The 19,866-nt window shown below is 52.5% G+C and overlaps 1 long non-coding RNA gene across 1 annotated transcript in view; it reads left to right on the forward strand.

The window, feature by feature from the left end:
- The window catches only part of LOC138503758 (uncharacterized), a 29,858-nt gene continuing 9,992 nt past the window's right edge, over nucleotides 1–19,866 (forward strand). The window contains exon 1 of the long non-coding RNA XR_011279700.1: nucleotides 1–688. This is a non-coding gene — a long non-coding RNA (uncharacterized lncRNA). The remainder of the gene's footprint in view (nucleotides 689–19,866) is intronic.

Genomic DNA, 19,866 nt, shown 5'->3' on the forward strand with positions numbered 1-19,866 from the left:
TGTAACGAAACCGGCGCGCGAACCTTCAAATGTTCGGAGAGGTGCTAACTTGAGAGACGGGTGGGGGAGCGGCGAACCTATTTGTGTCGCGGCATCGCATTTCTTTGCACATTTAATGATACTATGCTAGTGCAGCTTCAGTCTGAAAGCACCCACTGAAAGACTGTTGTGAGAATGAGTGGTCTACTGTCCCCACTGTACCCTTCCAATCACTGCCCTGGCATGCAAGTACTAACTCCACATCACAATGTCAATTGTCTAAAAAAGTATGCATATGAATGTAGGTGCTAACAATGAAAGGCCTTTGTTAAACGTAAAGCCCAGGCGCTGTTTAACATCTGTGTAGTTCTGTCCGGTGTAACGTCGAAATCTGCTCAGCCGTCGAAAAATGCTTAGGGTGCTACTGCGCATGCGCTGTGTTGGTGAGCATGCGCAGTAACGACTTGCAGGAAAGCATTTTTCGACGGGCAATTTCGCCCAAGATAGCGCATTGATAGCCCATTTTCCGACGTTACACGGGCCTGTTAAGAGATCTCCCTCCCTCCCAGGGAGATGCAGAGTGAGAGGGAGGCAAATCCGAGGGGAAGCGAACTGGCAGATAGCCGGAGGAAGCTGGTTCACCGCCTATGTTTACACTCTGCAGAGGCGATGCCGTTTGATCCCCTCCCTTTTCCCCTTCAGCTGACAGGTAGGAAAAGGAGCACCTGAGGGTGGGGGAGTGGTTATGCAGAGCATTCGGGTGCTTTTAAACTCGAGTCCCGTTCTGGTTTGTTGTCCCCCCAGCCCCCTGCCAGTGTCGCCTTGTCCCCCTGCCAGTGTCTCCCTGTCCCCCCTTCCCCCTGCCAGTGTCTCCCTGTCCCCCCTTCCAGTGTCTCCCTGACCCCCTTAGTCCCGTTCTGGTTTGTTGTCCCCCCTGCCAGTGTCGCCTTGTCCCCCCTGCCAGTGTCGCCTTGTCCCCCTGCCAGTGTCTCCCTGTCCCCCCTTCCCCCTGCCAGTGTCTCCCTGACCCCCTTCCCCCAGCCAGTGTCTCCCTGTCCCCCCTTCCCCCTGCCAGTGTCGCCCTGTCCCCCCTTCCCCCTGCCAGTGTCGCCCTGTCCCCCCTTCCCCCTGCCAGTGTCGCCCTGTCCCCCTTTCCCCCTGCCAGTGTCTCCCTGTCCCCCCTTCACCCTGCCAGTGTCTCCCTGTGCCCCCTGCCAGTGTCTCCCTGTCCCCCCTGCCTCCCGCCAGTGTCTCCTTGTCTCAACGCCAGTGTCTCCTTGTCTCCCTGTGCCCCCTGCCAGTGTCCCCCCGCCAGTGTCTTCCTGTCCCCCCTGCCCCCTGCCAGTGTCTTCCTGTCCCAAAGCCAGTGTCTCCTTGTCCCCCCTGCCCCCCGCCAGTGTCTCCTTGTCCCCCCTGCCCCCCGCCAGTGTCTCCTTGTCCCCCCTGCCCCCGCCAGTATCTCCTTGTCCCCCCGCCAGTGTCTCCTTGTCCCCCCTGCCCCCCGCCAGTGTCCCCCCTTCCCCCTGCCAGTGTCGCCCTGTCCCCCCTTCCCCCTGCCAGTGTCGCCCTGTCCCCCCTTCCCCCTGCCAGTGTCTCCCTGACCCCCTTAGTCCCGTTCTGGTTTGTTGTCCCCCCAGCCCCCTGCCAGTGTCGCCTTGTCCCCCTGCCAGTGTCTCCCTGACCCCCTTCCCCCTGCCAGTGTCTCCCTGACCCCCTTCCCCCTGCCAGTGTCTCCCTGTCCCCCCTTCCCCCTGCCAGTGTCTCCCTGTGCCCCCTGCCAGTGTCGCCCTGTCCCCCCTTCCCCCTGCCAGTGTCGCCCTGTCCCCCCTTCCCCCTGCCAGTGTCACCCTGTCCCCCCTTCCCCCTGCCAGTGTCTCCCTGTCCCCCATTCACCCTGCCAGTGTCTCCCTGTGCCCCCTGCCAGTGTCTCCCTGTCCCCCCTGCCTCCCGCCAGTGTCTCCTTGTCTCAACGCCAGTGTCTCCTTGTCTCCCTGTGCCCCCTGCCAGTGTCCCCCCGCCAGTGTCTTCCTGTCCCCCCTGCCCCCTGCCAGTGTCTTCCTGTCCCAAAGCCAGTGTCTCCTTGTCCCCCCTGCCCCCCGCCAGTATCTCCTTGTCCCCCCGCCAGTGTCGCCTTGTCCCCCCTGCCCCCCGCCAGGGTCTTCCTTTCCCCTCTGCCCCCGCCAGTGTCTTCCTTTCTCCTCTGCCCCCCGCCAGTGTCTTCCTGTCCCCTCTGCCCCCCGCCAGTGTCTTCCTGTCCCCCCTGCCCCCGCCAGTGTCTTCCTGCCCCCCGCCAGTGTCGCCTTGACCTACTGCCCCCGTGTCTCCCTGTCCCCCCTGCCGCCGCGAGTGTCTCCTTGTCCCCCTGCCCCCGCGCCAGTGTCTTCCTTGTTTCCCTTCTTTTCTCCTCCCACTCCCTCCCCTGCACTATCTTGTAGATAGTCACTTGTTTTGTTCCTCTCCTTACCGCTTTCCATTTCCCCCCCTTACATCCCCTCCTCCCCCCCTCCTCTTGTCACTCTTGCACTGCAACAATTGTCGTCGGGCATAGCAATGTTACTGCTAGTTTTGTCTCCTTTTCCCCCCCCCTCACCTCTCCCTTATTGTTCCATGCACTTGTACTATCTGTTATGATTTGATAGTTATTTTTCACATTCTGACCTGTTTCAAGGACCTGTTTGAATGTAATTGTATTCTCCCATGTTCCCACCCTCCTTGAAGCGCTTTGAAACACATTGTGTATAGGCGCTATACAAATAATCAATCAATCAATCAATATGCTGTCACGTTGAGGGTTCTACTTCCCAGGTGAGGGTAAGCAAGGTGATGTTTAACTTTCCTCTCCCCGTGCACATAATTATAGGCTCTCTACATGAGCAATGCTACATAACTGTTTCCTCAGAGGGGGGCTGGCAGACTCACATAAAATAATAAACTGGCCATCGCCGATGGCTTTTAGAAGTGAAACTAAGTCATTTACACTTATACTAACATCATAGCCATTTAAGACCCCCAGTGACCTCAAAAGGGCACTACTTTGTGATACGAACTTTGTTAAAGGTACTTATATAGCGCACCGTCACCAACGGAATTGGTCCCCAGGTGCTCTGGCAGATCTTCAAATGAGAAGGTGGGATGCGTTAGTAAGGTGAAGAGGGGAGGGACTAGGATAGTGAGAGGAGTGGTGTACTGTTGGCAGCTTCAACTCGGTATACACCGGGTGCTGAGCTTTGGTGCGGGTATCAGTCAGTCCGCGTGTGCTGTAGGTGCGGCTTATGTGTTGTTGCAGTGTGGTGAAGTGTGTGCGGCTTGTGCGAGAGATGGTTGTGTGAGTTTTTTTAGAAAGATACGTATGCAGAGAATTTGAGCCTATATTGGTTAGTGGGTTATATGAAATTTAACATGCTAACGTTCACGGTTCTGTTTAAGAGTAGTACTTGCTAATCTACATATTCCGTCCAAGTGTGGCACTTGCTAATCTTCCCAATAGTTATCTCGATGTAGGGCAGGATGATGATCTCCATTCTAAGTGTGGCACATGGTAACATTCAAGTTCCATCTAGGTGTGGCACGTGCTAACATTCACTTTTTCTATCTCTATGTGATGCAGGCTGATGTTAAGAATTCCATATAAGTGTGGTATATGCTAACATTGGGAATTATGTGCGTAAGTAATGCAAAACAACATTTACAGTCCAGTCATGCGTAGATTTAGGTCGGAGGTCATACATTTCTCTAAATGTGCATGGTGTAAGCCTATGGCGGTGTACTTTAGCGAGAGGTATGGTAGAGTGGTGGGTGCTTTCTGGAGTAGAGTAATTGCTATACACCCTACCCAAGCCACAATTACAGTTTTAGTTGGTGTCTGTTGACTGCTTGCTTCATTGGCTTCCCCTGCTGACACCTGCAGACATGTCTTGGAGCCGCCATTGTAGGAGCCGCCCTTGTCCTTGGGGCCCTTAGCCGAAGGGGCTGCACGGGTAGGGGGCTGCTCTGCGGTGTCCTTGATGAGGGCGTGGTGCACCAATCAGGGCGGGGGGGGCATTGAGGGAGGCGGGTAGAGGGATGTTCAGGAAGCGGGTTGGGAAGGGGAGAGGGACCACGCGCCGAATGCGCTCACCGTGCTTTTAAGCACAGGTGCAAAAACGATTTTGGAGGCCACAAGAGGGCATGGTCAGGGGGCACCTACCTGATCAGCATCTCACGTCCAGAATTAGGAAAAAGATGTTCATGAAAAGACCCTGTATATCAATGGGAAGGCTGTAAATGGCTACCTTTCACCCTGCGATTGAACCCACATTATCCCTTTATCTCTCCAGTATAGGGGTGTCACGGTATTAGTTTTATGACGGTACGATAACCTTCTTGCCAAATGACGGTATATCATGGATATCGCGGTATAGCAGGTGGAGTTAACTAATCTTAACAAATATTTTCTAAAAGGTCATAAATTGACAGATTTATCATCTCAAACAAAACCATACACCCAGGGCCAGAATTGGGCTTTTCAACATACTTTCCACTGAAATTACTTGCTTCCACCAAACACAAACACACGTGTGGAGAGGGGGAGGGGCCCTGCTACAACTGGCAAAGCAAACTAAATAGCTTTTCTTAAGTGGTCATTTAGACTTTTTGTTCCCCCCACTGGCTACTGGTGAAGATGAACATGTTGCCATCTTGATAACCTGCATGCCACAGATCAATGGATGCTGATGGTAGTATACGCTTGTGCGCATACACACACACACACACACACCCACTCTCTCTTTACGTTACAGCCTTTAGTTTACTTGCGGGCCAAAAGGTTTTCAGAAATCACAGACATGTTACCCTTTGGTATGGCAGCAGGGAATACCGACAGATGTGACTTATTATATGTAAATTCAATGATAGAACCAGGGAAATCCCCCATTGCCATATGTTTAGAGAACATTATCCATTATAAATATATAAACCCCAAAGTAAACCCTTTTCCTTCTTGGCACTGTATCTATTCTTCCTATTGCTAACATTGATTTTGTGTCAGGCACGTGTGGTTTATGGAATGGCATTAAAAACTGCTCCAACTGAAACTACTTGGCAGACGGCAGATCCAACAGTGTAAGACCAAGTCTGCGCAGCACTTGCTTACTGCAGCCTTTACAAATCAGATTGAAAAGTACACTTAATGGTATGAACGGTATAACGGTATAAACAATGTGACGGTTATTATTGTTCAATTAAGTGGTTCACGGTATCTTTAACGGTATACCGTTATACTGTTACATCCCTACTCCAGTATGGCAAACAGTTTGGAGCAACACAGTGCAGCTAAGTGAAAAGGGGCATCAGCCCTCAGTAAACATTGGGCTGCTCTATGTTCACATTTAGAGATTCTGGAGAATGTTAGTGCAGCTACCGCACGAAGGGATGAAAGAAAGCACTGCTTCAACGTGTGCACAGAATCGCCATCTGCAACACAATCTGTGGGGATTTCATACTTTCTATGCATATGTTGACTCAGGCTTTCCTTATGGAGTCAAGTGGGGCCAGGGGGAGCCTATTGCATTTGTCTACTGCTCGTGTTTGTTTTCCTTTCCTCCTGTTTCATGTCTGCATGTATTTTAGTTTCTTTCCCTGGTGTTGTTAGCTTGTGACAATGGTTTTTTTGTGCTAGACTGCAGGCACCAGTGAGTCATTGATCATTTCCACGGGACTGCTGCTGCTGAAGTGTTTTCACATTCCCCCCCCTACCCTCTCTCATGATTAAGTATAGGCTTATATAAAATGGGGACATTGTATTATATATACCAGCACACGAGAGAGAGAGTACATGTGTTTGGAGGGCTCCTGCAGGCTGCGAACCGCAGGGCCATTCCCCGCCTGCGAATACTACAGGCCCTGCATTCAGCAACAGATAAGAGCTTTTATCTAACAAGTCAGACTATTGGTTAATTCCGGAGTGTTTATTTGGGTAGAACGCAAGCAGCGTTTGGGCAAGGCAGCGCTCTCGGGAGGAGCATTGTGTTCGGGGAGTAACTGAATAGAACGCAAGCAGTGTTTGGGCAATGTAACTCTCAAAGGCCTTGGGAAGTGTATGGAGTACAGAGGTGCTCACAGCTGATAGCAACTTCCGATGCACAGTAGCATGAGTGGCGGAGAACCGGCACCACAAATCGACTGCATTTGCATGCTGTAGACCGCCAGTGGGCAGTTTTGGTAGCTTGTCAAGTGTTCTGTTATACTGTTCCGCAACACAAGCTCACACGTGCTTTTGATTTCTTTGTAGCGGTGCTCCGCTGGATCAAAACGGCTTGAACATTGGGACCGCAGCTCATGGCAGACGTACCCCGCTGCACGACACAAAGCTAAGTGCCATCTTGTTTCTTTAGTTAATGTGTGTTGGTTGTGAGTTCCAACAACCAACGCATTGCATGTAACCAGTGGGTATATGATTGCAATGTACTAGTGAACCTGTTTAAGGTGTGCCGGTTGTGAGTTCAAACAATCAGCACAATGTGAGTGCGTACCAGTAACGCACCAGAGAATCCTAAAATATAATGTGCCAGGTATCAAAGCAGAATTACTAGGGCCGGAGAAGGACAGACTAGGCAGGGCTTTGGGGGGCATAGTGTGCTAGTGTGCAGGAGTGGGTGGGTGGAGCATCAGCGATTTCAGGAACCCCGGTAGGGGGGCAACAAGTCAAACCTTTTCCCTGAATCCCCTTACCCATCCATTACCTCTTCCTGATCCTCTATCCAGTTTCCATAATCACCCCTACCTATCCAATCCAGCAGACCCTAAACCTCTTTCCGCGGCGGGTCACGGGGGACTGAGATTGTGTACAATCCAGGCACCAAGATCCAACGGGGAGGCAGGTGTACGTGCTACCTTCGCCCAAGACCAAGAAACCTGACACCCAGTCACTAAGTAGAGTAACTTGAATTACTCATATGTCCTGTCCCCTTTCCTCCATCCTTGTGGGTGATTCCACCGATCAAGACAACCGGGTGGTGCTGTGACAACCTGCCTCAAGATTAAGAAGAAGCAAGAATGTTCACCAGAACCGCCTGACCGAACGCTGCATCCCACCTGGAACTGGTATCAAGGGAATAGTGCTTACAGAAAGCAGACGAAGTGGCTCAAGTAGCCGCCTTGCTAATGACTTCTGGAAAGACCTCGTCCGGGAGGGATACATCTTCAGCGCTCTCCAAGTCTAAGTAATGCAATACCCTTTCAGCACCGACGGCGGGTTTGGAAAGAACGCTGGCCGGCAGATTTCCTGGTTCAAATGGAACGGAGAGACCACCTTGGCCAAGAAGTTTGGATGAGTGCCCAAGATTACCTTGTCATTGTGGAAGGTGGTGAAGGGCTTGCACGACAGAGCCTGCAGCTCGCCGACTCTGCTTGCAGAAGTGAGCGCTACCAACAGTATTGCCTTGAGCGTCACCAGCCTGATGTTGACCAAGGCCATTGGCTTGAAAGATTTACGCTGTAAAGCCGCCAGAACCACGCTGAGGTCCCAGACCGGGTGTGTGCCCATGAACCAGAGGAAACCGTCTGGACAACCCCTTGAGGTGAGCCTTAAGCACAGGGGTGGCCGCCAAAAAAATGCGCTCTGGGGAGTTCTTGTAGGCCCCAATGGCCACCAAATAGGTGCGACAGGTATCAACCTGGTCTCCATAGCGAGCCAGATGTGTAGAAAAGGCCAGTATGTCGTCCAGGGTGCAGGTGAGTGGGGTCCAGCCCCTTGTCGTGAGCCCAGTGGCAGAACATGGTCCACCTACTCTTGTACTGAGAACACGTGGAGGGCCTCCTGGATGATTTCCCAGTTGTCGTACGAAAACTGGGAGTGGGGCAGTCTACGCTTATCAGGAGCCAGGCCAAGCAGGCCAGCTGGCTGGGTCCGGGTGCTCCCAACGCCCTGCTGCGTCAGGAAGCCCCTGCAGGGGTGTGGGAAATGGACAGGCCCCTGGGGGCGCAACTGCAGCAGGTCGGAGAACCAAGCCCTCGACAGCCAGTGGGGGGGGGGCGATTAGGAGGAGGCTGCAGTCTACTGAGGCTCAAAATGTGCAGAGGGTCCGCTGGAGCAATGGAGGAGGAAACGGATAGCAACTGCCAGCAGAGTTGGAACGTGTCGCCCAGAGACCCCTGGCCCCACCCCGCCCATGAAGCGAAGAGGGGGCACTTGGAATTCAGAGGAGATGCAAATAAGTCCAGATCTGGGAACCTCCATTTCTGGAATAGGGGCAACAAACAGTTGATGTGTAATTCCCATTCGTAGGTGTTTAGCCCGAGGCGGCGGAGATGTTCAGCTTCCACATTGTTGTCCCCCGGGGGATGGACCGCAGATATCCATGTCCCCTCCAACTGGGTCCCTCCCAGATTGACACTGCCTCCATGCACAGGAGGGGAGAGGGGGTGACGCCCTGCTTGTTCAAGTAGAACATCGTCGTGGAATTGTCGGTCCTGACCAGAACCGCGTCGCCCCTGATGACGAGTAGAAAAGCCAGGCCTACCACTTTGAGATGCAGCAGATTGATATGCAGGAGGGCCTCCGTTCTGGACCATGCGCCATGAATCAAATGGCCATCTAGGGTAGCCCCCCAGCCCGAGAGGGAGGAATCTGTCACTACCAGAGTGGGCTCTGGCTGGGTGAACGGGGCTCCCACTGCCACATTGCACTTCTTTCTTTTCTTGAGAACTATCCCACACCCTTTTTGTATTAGTTGTGAGGTTTGGCAATAGGTTTCTTAGTATAGGCCCTTTTTATTTTATTAAACTTTATTTAGCTTGACAACACAGAAGAGGCAGAATCCCAACAGAGGCAGACGTGACAATTGCAGTGATACAGTCCGATTTCAACATTGTACATTGCTTTGCGGGTATGAGCAGAGGGGCGCAACAACACAGGAGCAATTTGGGTAATCAAAAGTTCAGGCCATGGTGGAGGTGGAAGAAGATGAAGTAAGAGATGCACCATCAGAGTCTGTAGCTATGGAGGCCATATAAGAGCAGAATCTCAGCCATATGTTCCTGGGCCTGGAATGCGTCGGCTGTTGATTAGCCCAGACCTCTTCCTTGTCAATTGCCCAGGTGACTGCCCTAAGCCATTGCGAGTGTGAGGGTGGACCAGGGCGGAGCCAGCATAGTAAGATGCAGTGGACAGTGAGTAACATACAGAGGCCCGCCAGCTTTTTGGAGTCACGACTCAAGTCCGGGAAGTCATGAAAGAGACGCAATGCAGGGGATGGAGCGACTGTGCAGTCCAAAATGACAGTCATAGTAGTACATATCTCCTCCCAGTACTGCGCTAGTTTAGGACAGGACCAGATCATGTGTATGTATGTGGCGCTGTCGGTTCCGCACCTGGGGCATCTGGGGGAGTGGTCCTTGGACATGCGGTGCAACTGAATCGGAGTGAGGTGATACCTGTGCAGGACTTTGAACTGGATTAATTTGAATCAGGAGTTAAAGGACACATTGTGGGTGCGCGCACACATGAGATTCCAGCGTTGGTCGGACATCACCCCCCCAAGTCCTCTGCCCATTTATGTTTCAGTTTGTCGCGGGGGGGGGGGTCTATCTGGCCTGTAGAGGGCATATAGTCTGGATACCTTCCCCCTAAAGGAGTTGAAGCTGCATAGCTCCGCAACTACTGGGTCGTTGGGAGGTAGCGCAGGGAAGTCAGGGTATGTGATTTTAAGAACTCTGCGGAGGGAGGAGTATTGGAGCCACGCGGATGGTTTCTGTCTAAGGATGGTTGGAAGATCCGACCACTCAACAAAACCACCACTCTCAAAGATGTCCCGGATTGCCTCGTAGCCTGTTTCAGCCCACCGTTGTATGATGGATGATGGTAAGTATGGGACCCCTGGGAGGAAATTCCACAGTGGTAGATCGCCGTGGAATGGATAGGATGTGCCTGATAGCACATTCCTAGCCCACTCTAAAATCTGGAAACTAACCGGGTCTAGTGACTCTAACATGATCGGCAATGGGGAGAGAATCAAGGAGTGGACGTCTCGGCCACTGGCTGCCATTCTCTCGAGTCTAACATGCGGAGGGGGATCCTGTGTGTTAAACCAGTGCGAGGCGAAGTGGGCCTGCGCCACCAGCCAGTAGTTGAGAAAATCTGGGGCACTGAATCCGCCGCTTTACATCGGGGTGGACAATGTTGCAAGTTTTAGTCGGACTGCCCCAGAATGCCACAGATAAGTGTTAATAGTGCGGGTCAACGCTTGGAAAAAGCAGTCTCCCCGGCAACAGGGGCAGATTGATTAACTTATATAAAAGTTGGAGTACGACCATCTTTAGAACCCCCCAATTCGACCTGCCAGGGAAATTGGAACTCTCACCCAGCCAGAAGCCTTTTCAGAGAGTTTCGTGAGTTACTGATAGTTCTCCTGGAGAAATGTCTCAGGGCGGCGAGTCACCTCTATACCGAGGTAAGTAAATTTCGATTGGGACCAAGTGAACCCCATAAGATCGGGAGGGGAACGTGTGCATTCAGTGAGTGGGAACAGGGTGGATTTGGAGCAGTTTACTTTGAGTCCAGAAACACGCCCAAAGTGGACAACGTCTTCCAGTGTCGGGGCAAGGTTGATAGCGGGAGATCGGATATAGAGCTGGGCATCGTCTGCATATAAAGAGATGATATCCGCTTGGCCTGCTGTTCGTAACCCTCTGCGAGGGTGCCACTGGCGCATCCTATCGGCGAACGGTTCCATAGCTATAGCAAAGATTAAGGGGGAAAAGGGGCAGCCCTGCTTCGTACCTCTGGCGATTCGAAATAGGGATGAGCATCTGTCCTCAGTACGGACCCTAGCCACCGGATCTGAGTAAAGTAGCCCGACCCATGAACGAAAACTGGGCCCAATTTTACATTTTCCGAGGACCCGCCAAAGGTACTTCCAGAACACGGAGTCGAATGCTTTTTGCATGTCCAGTGTAGCAACTACAGCTTGCACGTTCGGGTTAATTCTACTAATAATATCAAGTTCAGAGAGGTGGAGCGCCCTGGAATAAATCCTGCTTTATCGGGGTGAATGATGTGTGACATGAAGGGGGCCAAGCGTAAGGCTAGCAATTTGGCAAAAATGTTGACATCGCAGTTGATTAGTGAGAGGGGACGGTACGAGCCACAGGGGTGGGGGCCTTGCTAGGTTTAAGTAGAACCGTTATTATGGCTTCCCGGAGAGAAGGGGGGAGCCTACCCACTACGCATGCTTCTTCCCATAGGGCCATCTAGTGAGGTATTGGGAGGGATTTGAAGTGTTTGTAAAAATCTACTGGAAGGCTGTCCGAGCCCGGGGATTTACCAGATGACAGCGAATCGATGGCATCTGAGAGCTCCTCCGCAGTAAACGGCCTCTCGAGAGAGCTATTAGTTTCAGAGGAGAGGACTGAAAGGGGAAGGCCGTCTAGGTAAGCATCGATCTCCGCTGTTGGGACGCTCTCATCCTCTGACTAAAGGGCTTCATAGAATACCAGGAACTCAGTGTTAATGTCCTGTGGGAGTGTGGCTTGAGTGCCGTCTGCTCTCTCGATAGCGGGGATGTTGGGGGATCCAAACTCTCGACGGATGAGTCTGGCTAAGAGTCGGCTTGGCCGTTCGCCCTCCCCGTATTTTCTCACGAGCTCGGGGTTGTCGAGGAATTTCACCTTGCGTTCCGCATGAGTATGAGACACATCAAGTTCCGTACCTAAAGACGCGAGGATCTCAGGAGATGGAAGGAGAGCGTATTGGGACTCGAGGGACGCGAGGGCCGACCTCCCTTTTCCGGATATCTACTCAGATCGCTTTCAGAATACCACTTTCCTTGGAGATGGCGATACCCCTGATGTAGGCTTTAAATGGCTCCCAAAGGGTGGATTGTGTAGTGACCGAATTAGTGTTTTTTTCAAAAAGTCTTCAATGGCAGTCTCTAGCTCTGAGCTAAAGGCTGTATCGAGCAAGGAGTGTGGTTTCATTTTCCACTGCCGAGTTCCATCGTAGTCTGGACCCCAGCAGAGAGGGAGAGAGAGTCACCGGGGAGTGGTCGGAAAGAGTTCTAGGGAGAATCGATTGCTGTGAAACGTTTCTTATCAGCATGTCTGATATCAGCCATCTGTCAATCCTAGAATGTGAGTCGTGAACCGGGGAATAGAAGGAGTATGTTTGGGAGTCAGGGTATAAGTCTTCATACGTCTACTATAGCCAGTCGGGGAAGCGATGATAGAATGGTGTAGGCTGCTTTTGAGAGTTGGCGGGGTCTGGAGCCCGATCTGTCCAGGTCCACGTCTAGTATTGTATTGAAGTCGCCCCCACAGTATCGGGACCATAGGGAAGCTGCCTATCAGGGAGGCTAAGTGGAGGTAAAATTTCGGGGTCGTCTACATTGGGACCATAGATGTTCAATAACACCAGTTCTTTATTTTGTAGGACACCATGAAGCAATACATATCTACCCAGTGGGTCGACCTGCGAAGATTTACCAGTAAATTTGAGGCTTTTATAGATCAGTGTCATAACCCCCCGACTCTGGGCAGAATAGTTGTTGTAATATCTTTGGGGACCCCAACCTTTGGAGAATTTTCCACAGTGTTCAGCATATGCGTGTGTTCCTTGTAAAAGAAGGATTTTCACTTCATGGCGTGCAATTGTAACTGTCGCATTTTCCTATAATTCCCCAGCCCCCGCACATTCCAACTCATGAGTATCACATTATTGTCGCCCATTGGAATAAGAGCACTGCATAGGTTTTGAAGTTCGGAGAGGTGATAACCTAGGGCCTGAAGGCTGGGCTAGATGAGCGAGCCCCCTCTCAGTACGCGACTGACCTGGCATTGGCCCGCACTCCGCCTTCTTCATGAACATCAAGCCTTTTTTTACCATAACACCCATCCCAACCGACCCCCACCCACATCCCTCCCCCAATCAGAGGAATGACGACCCCATAACCAAATCCAAACCAATGGCATCAACGCCTGGGGGCCTGTGTGCTGGCCTGGCGGCGATACCCTGGGCTGGGGGCTCATGAAGGATAGAGAGGTGCATCAAAAACCGTTAACATGTAGTTTAAGAGGTTACTAATGACGGGGAGATCAAGACATCGTAGAGCCAGAGTGAACTGTAGACACATGACAGAAGGATGGATCTCCTGCGCCCATGGGACGGGGGCGCCCCTCCCGATAGGTGATTAAAAGTCAACAAAGTGATGAGGCCATGAACTTTCAACCTGGAAAGTGATTGTGTATGAATTTGGAGGCTTCTTCCGGGATTGTGAAAAAGAAAACCTGGTTATAGTGTTCATTTCGTAGCTTGGTGGGATACAGCATGGAATATTTAACCTCCAGGTCACGCAGCCTCTTCTTGACTGCCAGGAAGGTTTTGCGTTCCTGTTGAACCGCCACTGAGAAGTCTGGGTATAAGTGGATCCTAGAGGACCCCAAGAAAAGATCCCATTTGGCACTCGCTACCCTAAGGAAGGCGTCACGATCCCGAAAGTTAAGCATCCTGGCTATGATGGAGCACGGGAGCGCGCCAGGTCTGGGTTTTGCTGATAAAGCTTGATGGGCTCTTTCAATTGTGAACTGTGTCGAGAGCCTGGGAGAATCAAGAAGTGTGAGTAGAGTGCGCTCTATGTAGTCTTCCATGGGTTCCTTGATGCCGTCCTCGGGGACCCCAATTATGCGGAGGTGATTGCGTCTAGAGCGCGATTCGAGGTCCTCATTTTTTTTGGCTACCTCCAGCACGCGTCTAGATAATGAGGAGACTTACGCCCAGAGAGAGCCCAAGTCGTCCTCCGTAGCGCCCACCCTCGTTTCAATTTCAGCAACTCGGTTGTCGGTTTTTTCAATGTGCGCTGTGATCGAGGATATGGAGCCATTCATGTCATCCAGTTTGGGGTGCAAAGTGGTGAACCCTTCGCAAATATATTCCAGCATTTTCTGTGATTCTATGGAGTCTGGAGGAGTTGAAGTGGTGGGTTCCGGCTCCGGTGCCTCCTCTGCCTGTTTAGACAGTGTTTTAGTAAACATGTTGATGGAGCTCTGTTTTTTCCCTGCGCCCTTAGTCATGATGTGGACTGGGGGAGAGTCTGCAGACTTGGGAGACCAGTATGTGGAGAGAGTGATCGCAAGGGTGAGTGAGGGTGACTGAATAGGGCCTAGCCGGTCGCAGTTGGTCTGAAGGAGCTTGACCCCTTATTAGCTTTTGGGTGTCCAGAGTATACAGCGATGGGCATGGTCGGCGGCCCGAGTCGCCAGGCCAGTTGGCAAGTATGTAGATGCACAGGGAGCCCGGTGACAGGAATGCCCAGGCGGAACCAACCAGTGATGTTCCAAGTTAGAGCGCAGATCCTGGGGACCTCAGTAGACAAGGGAGCGCTATGGTCCAAGGAGTTTGTGGTCTCTGGCGTATCAGGGAGGTTGCCCAGTAAGCAACTGTGAGACGTCAGGTGATCGAGGTGGGAAAGGGGTCGCTGGGTGGCTAGGGTGAAGAGGACTTTCTGGAGCTCAGTTAGAGCATCACAGTTGCTGGTCGGTGGGAGCTCTCAGTATGCGTGGCTGGGCCACACCAGCGACCGTTCCCCGGGTGTCATGATGCCTACCCCCGGGGACCCAGACCATGTCCAGCAACCCAGGAAGCAGGCATCAAGTTACCCCCAAGCAAGCCCAACAACCCCCGCTAGGGGCTATTTGGGTGCAGTCCTGGCGCCTATGGCGCCAGGCTCATATGGAGTCAGTCCTGGCGCCATAGGCGCCAGGCTCATAGATTAAAACTTACCTGATGCAGACCATGCTGCAAACTTACCTGATGCAGACCATGCTGCCTGAGCTCCAAGCCAAACGAGGCTTGGAAGGGACGATTTTACCTAGGGACTATTTTTTACTCGGGTGGGGCTGAGGAGGAATACTTACCTGGGACTACTTTGGAGGCTATTTAAACCACGTTCGAAGAACAGCACACGCTTCGCGTTATTCTGCATCCAGCAGCGTAACGCTCACCGTGCCTGCAAGTCTGCATCCAGTCTTCTGCCACGCCCGCCTGGAGTTTGGAGCTCCTAGAAAAAGGGAGAAAGAAGGAGAAAAGGTTAGAACAAGAGCAATACCTTTGATCCTTACCTGAATTCCCGATCCATCGCGCCTTCGAGCTGGAAGAAAGAAGTTGTTTTATGCGCGCTGCCTCGCCTGCTGCAGTGCCGCGCTGAACTAACTGGCCTTCGCTGCATCTTCACATTTCACTGCATCCTCCTGCATGTTCCCGCCGCACTCCGGCACCTAAGGAGAAGACAAGAACAGCAAGGTGAGCCAAGGGAATACACAGAGGAATACCCCCTATAGACTTACCCCTTATTTTACCACCGCGGGTATTATTCTTCTTCACGGGTCGGCGCAGCTTCCACTGCATCCTAGCCGAACCCCGGCCCCTAAGGGGAAACAAAAGGACAGCAAGGTGAAACAAGGGACTAACAAGGGAAACCCTCCTCACCACAAAAGACTTACCTGATTTTACTGCCGGAGGCATTATTCCCCGAGACTTCATACTTTCTCTCAGCGCCTGAATAAGGGAGAAAGCAACAGGTTACATATGGACACAATTTTTTTGAACTGTGTTGGATAATACAAATCCTTACCAGAACATTACCGGTTGCCACGAGGAACTCTTCAGTAGGGTCAAGCTGCAACCTGCAAGGAATCGGACAAGAGTGAAAGTCAGGCATTTGAACTCTTACGAACTACATACTTACGGCGTCTTGCTAGGAATATCGGAATCAATATTGTTTTGGAATTCACCAATTCCTTCGAGCCAGTGAAATAACTGGTTATCTACGCGCCCCTGCGCTCAATGCAGGATGGAGAGCTCATCTTTTTAAATCATCAGGCGAGACTATAAGAGGGGACATCCAAGGTGATCAGTGGGGAGAACAGCGGGGTGGGGGGATTTACGCTCCACTCCACGGGTGTTTAATTCCCTTTCTCCATTTGCAGAAGAATATTCCTACGGGCCAAGCAAACAAAGCTAAATGGGCCAGTCCAGTCCGTCATCTCGGCCCTACGCGTCAAATTGGTGGAGGTCACAGCAGTCCAGTCCAGATCGACGCCTCTGTTGGAGCCAGGTGAGCGTAACACCGGGTTGTAGGGCGAGTGGGTGGATAGATAGTTTAAGCTTTGTGCAACCTGGCCAGACTCCACACACACCGCATCCGAGTGGCCCCCCCTGATGAGGTTCGCAAGGCAGGAATTCTGCAGGTGGGCGAGGGTGGAGAAGCCCAGGGATCCAGAGCCCTCTATCAACAAGCTCTATCAGAGCCACCTATTTCTGGGCTATTGCAGAGGGATGGGAGCCTTCACTGTCGCAGCAGCATGAACTGGGATGGGGTTGTTGAGGCTTGATCAGCGCCTGAGCAGGGTGTGATCTTCAATGTTGAGTAAGTATAGGGCCGCCCACCATCAGCGCACCCAGAGGCCAATGACCATTCAGTTGTGCCCCCTATGGCCCAAGTTGGCGGCTCGTGGAGCTCGAACTCCTGTGCAGCTGCGGGAGAAACACAGATTGTGGGGGAGTGAATGAGCACCCCCGCCGCACAGCAGCACCCCCGGCAGGGGCAGGACAGGCCGCAGCGAGGCTCGCAGTGTCCCCAGGTGGGGGGGGGGGCAGCTCAGGGAAAACGAAGCCTCAGCTGTGGTTGCCAGATCCAGGCCCACCCGCCCCCAGGGACTCACCGTCTGTGTCGTGGGCTCCGGGCTCCACCCGTCCAGGGCCGCAGGAGGGGGGGGGGGCACCCCACCAAGTGTGTAGATGTTAGGAAGGCTGTGGCAGGCGCCCCCCCACCAGCACACCCCGGCCCGGAGCAGCGGCAGAGCAGACCCGCTCAGCGCCAGAAGGGTCGAGTGCGGCAGCAGTCCACGCTGCACACCAGAAGCCGCAGGTTCCAAGGGTCGGGGTTCGATGTCGCTGCAACCGTAGCAGCCCCTAGGGAAGCTCTGTACACCCCCCCCACCCCTGGGCGCAGAGGATCCGGCTTGATCAGTGCTGGGGAATCCAATCAGGCGGGCACAGAGCGCCTCCCCCACAGCAGGCCGCAGATGCCCGGCCCTAGCAGACACTCCCACGGAAGCGTCAGTCAGATCAGGCCGATGCCGACTCCCAGTCCACCAACAGCCGCCCAAAGCTCCGTAACGGAGCCGGCTCTCGTCTCCAGACCCGGCTGATAATTAGACAGGGTGCATGGGAGTAATCTGTTGATGTCCCCTCGGTAGACTACGGTGCACCAACGCTGATTTCCACAAGAATAATGCCTCCCAGCACAGAGCCTTCACTTAGGTGGTCATCTTCACAGAGCGCAACAGCGCCGCCCAGGCCCTTTTTATTTGACACAACGCCATTAGGACTGCCTATTTTCATTTGATGGTCGACGCTTACTCCCATTGTAGATTTAGGTTTAGATTAGATGTTTTTCCAACCTGCATACAGTTTAATAAACACCCTTGAACTGTGAGCACTTGTCTGTCTTTACTGTTGACACCATGAGTTCCTTACACTACCCTCAAACAAGCCTGGTTGTTCTTGGGTAATGCAAAAATCCTGTAGTAGAGGTCGGAGCCCATATCTGACTGAGGAACCGGCTCCAACACCTGCATGTCCAAAAGAAGAAGAATCTCCCGCAACAGTGCCGGGGACCCTCTCTGAAGCAGAGGAGAAGAGGGTAGAGGAAAAAGAAGAGGAAGACAGAAGCCAGTGCAGCTGCGAAGAGAGCCAGCCGGCCCCCACCAGCGAGCTGTGTTACCTGACCGTCACGTCATTGCTTCTTGGCGTCCGAGGTAGGAACGGAGGAGGAGGAGCGGAAAAAGTGGTGCAAAGTCCTCTGCTGCTTCCTCCTGTGGTCGCTGGGGGATCAGTCAGGCTGCAGCATATCATGGTCCCTGAACCCCTTCAAGCTGCTGAAGGAGCAGGGTTTGAAGTCGGACCTGCCCTGGGTTTGAGGGAAGGACTTCTGCCCAGGTTTGGTCAGGATGGCCAGGGACTTGGCAGTTTGCGTTGAGGTCTTCTTTACTGTCAGCTTGTCATCGGTGGTCGAATGAAAGAGGTCCGTCCCTTCGAACTGAAGGTCTAGACTCCTCTCCTTTACATCTAAGGAGAACCTTGTGGCAAGCATCTACGCCGTCCACCTCCTCTAGACCCCCAGGCAGAGGCATCTACTGGCTGTGTCGATGTGCGAGACCAAAGACCCCATGAGGTCCTGCGCAACTGCGCAGGTCTCTGTCAGCCTGGCTTTAATAGAGGCCTGTCTCTCCGGGTGTATGTTGGGCAGGAACTCCCCCGATCTCTCGCCACAGCTTCTAGTTCACCGTGGCTAGAAGGGTATCAGCGTTGGCCTGTCGCAAGTGCAGCCCAGCGTTGAGATAACAACATCTCCTGCCGAATAGACTCGAGGGCCCTGTCGTCCTTGGATAGACAGGTAGAGGCGGCCCCTGCTGTGGACGACAACGAGGATGGCTTGGAATACAAAGAGGCTGCCGCCACAACTGAAGAGTGTGGTTGAGGGTGGGAGGCCAGGAGGACTGGTTCCCCATCCAGTAGCCTAAAGCGGCTGTCCAATTTCTTGTTCATCTGGGCTTTGGCCTGGGGCTTCTCACAGAACTTTTTAGCCACGAAAGGACATCTTTCTGAAGGGGAATGCCTGATCGGATTGTGGCGCGTGGGCCAGGACCTCCGCCAACACCCCTGATTCCAATCAGACCAGGAATGAGCAACAGGTATAAGATAGCACCTGCATCCTTAATAGGAATCTGAGCTTCACACACACACAGACACACACAGACTATAAAAGGGAAAAATCACAATTTTAAAGCAAATGCTGGAGGTACCACGTATGCATTATTCACTACCTGCAAAGCAGAATGCTGGATAAATTGCAATAAGGCACGCAAAAAGGATGTAGCTTAACATTCAAAGTCCTGCAGACAAGCACTGGTCAATGATCTGTCATTTGCTTACAAATTGCAAGCCCCCCCAGCCCCTGCCCACAAGCATCCAGCATGATGAAGGGCAACCCTCTGAAGAGTGGGGCAGGGAACAAAACTATAAATTGGTCCATCCGTCATCTGATCATAATCCAACAGTCAGTACACCACACAAAGTTTGCGATGCAGAGTAAATCCTGGGTAACATAGGAGACCGCTTTGCACACTCCCTGAAGAAACACCTGTTGCTCCATAAGTGCTTCAACAAAATTTAGGGCATAATCAGCGTACACCCGGTGAATAGAAATCCAGAACAAAAAAGCAGCCAGTTGAAGCAAAGAACTTTGCCAATTTTCCAACCAGCTCATATATTGTGGACAGATCCAACAATATGAGCCCACTAGGGCAAAGGGCATTCAACAGTCTGAAGAAGCTGGCAAATCAAGTGTTAGTAGGCTACCATGCTTTCCTGAACAGGATAGTGAACCGCAGAGATTGACGTTCTAAGCATTACTGATGCAGTATGCAAAACCACACCAAAAAAGCAAGTCCAATGATTTTACCACAGCAACCACACCGACGGCCATACAAGAAAGATCTCTACATGGACAGCAATACACCCAGAAGACCAGACTGAAGCATACCAATTTCTAGTCCCAGTCCTTGGATCAAATGTTCTTAGGCAAAGGGAGCTCTGTGGCTCAGGTCGGCGACGGCGGACGGCTGTCCGGTGTTTCTCTTTGATCTCCTCGGCAGTCCCCTTCTCCGGTCGGCAGCCTTTCGTAGGTCTGTCTACCAGGGAGCTTTGGCAAAGATCGGCTTGTGCACAATGGCCCCTTGTAGCTCGGGAAGAGATCTCCTAGCCAGGCCCTCTCTTGGATCAGTTCCTTGAAGGCACAGCAGCTTTCAGATTAGCGAAGGACAGCAGCAGCAGTTCTTCTTCCAGTGGGCTTCAAA

The sequence above is a fragment of the Ambystoma mexicanum genome, chromosome 11, assembly GCF_040938575.1.
Source record: "Ambystoma mexicanum isolate Mex_15411 chromosome 11, UKY_AmexF1_1, whole genome shotgun sequence".
Taxonomy (NCBI): domain Eukaryota; kingdom Metazoa; phylum Chordata; class Amphibia; order Caudata; family Ambystomatidae; genus Ambystoma; species Ambystoma mexicanum.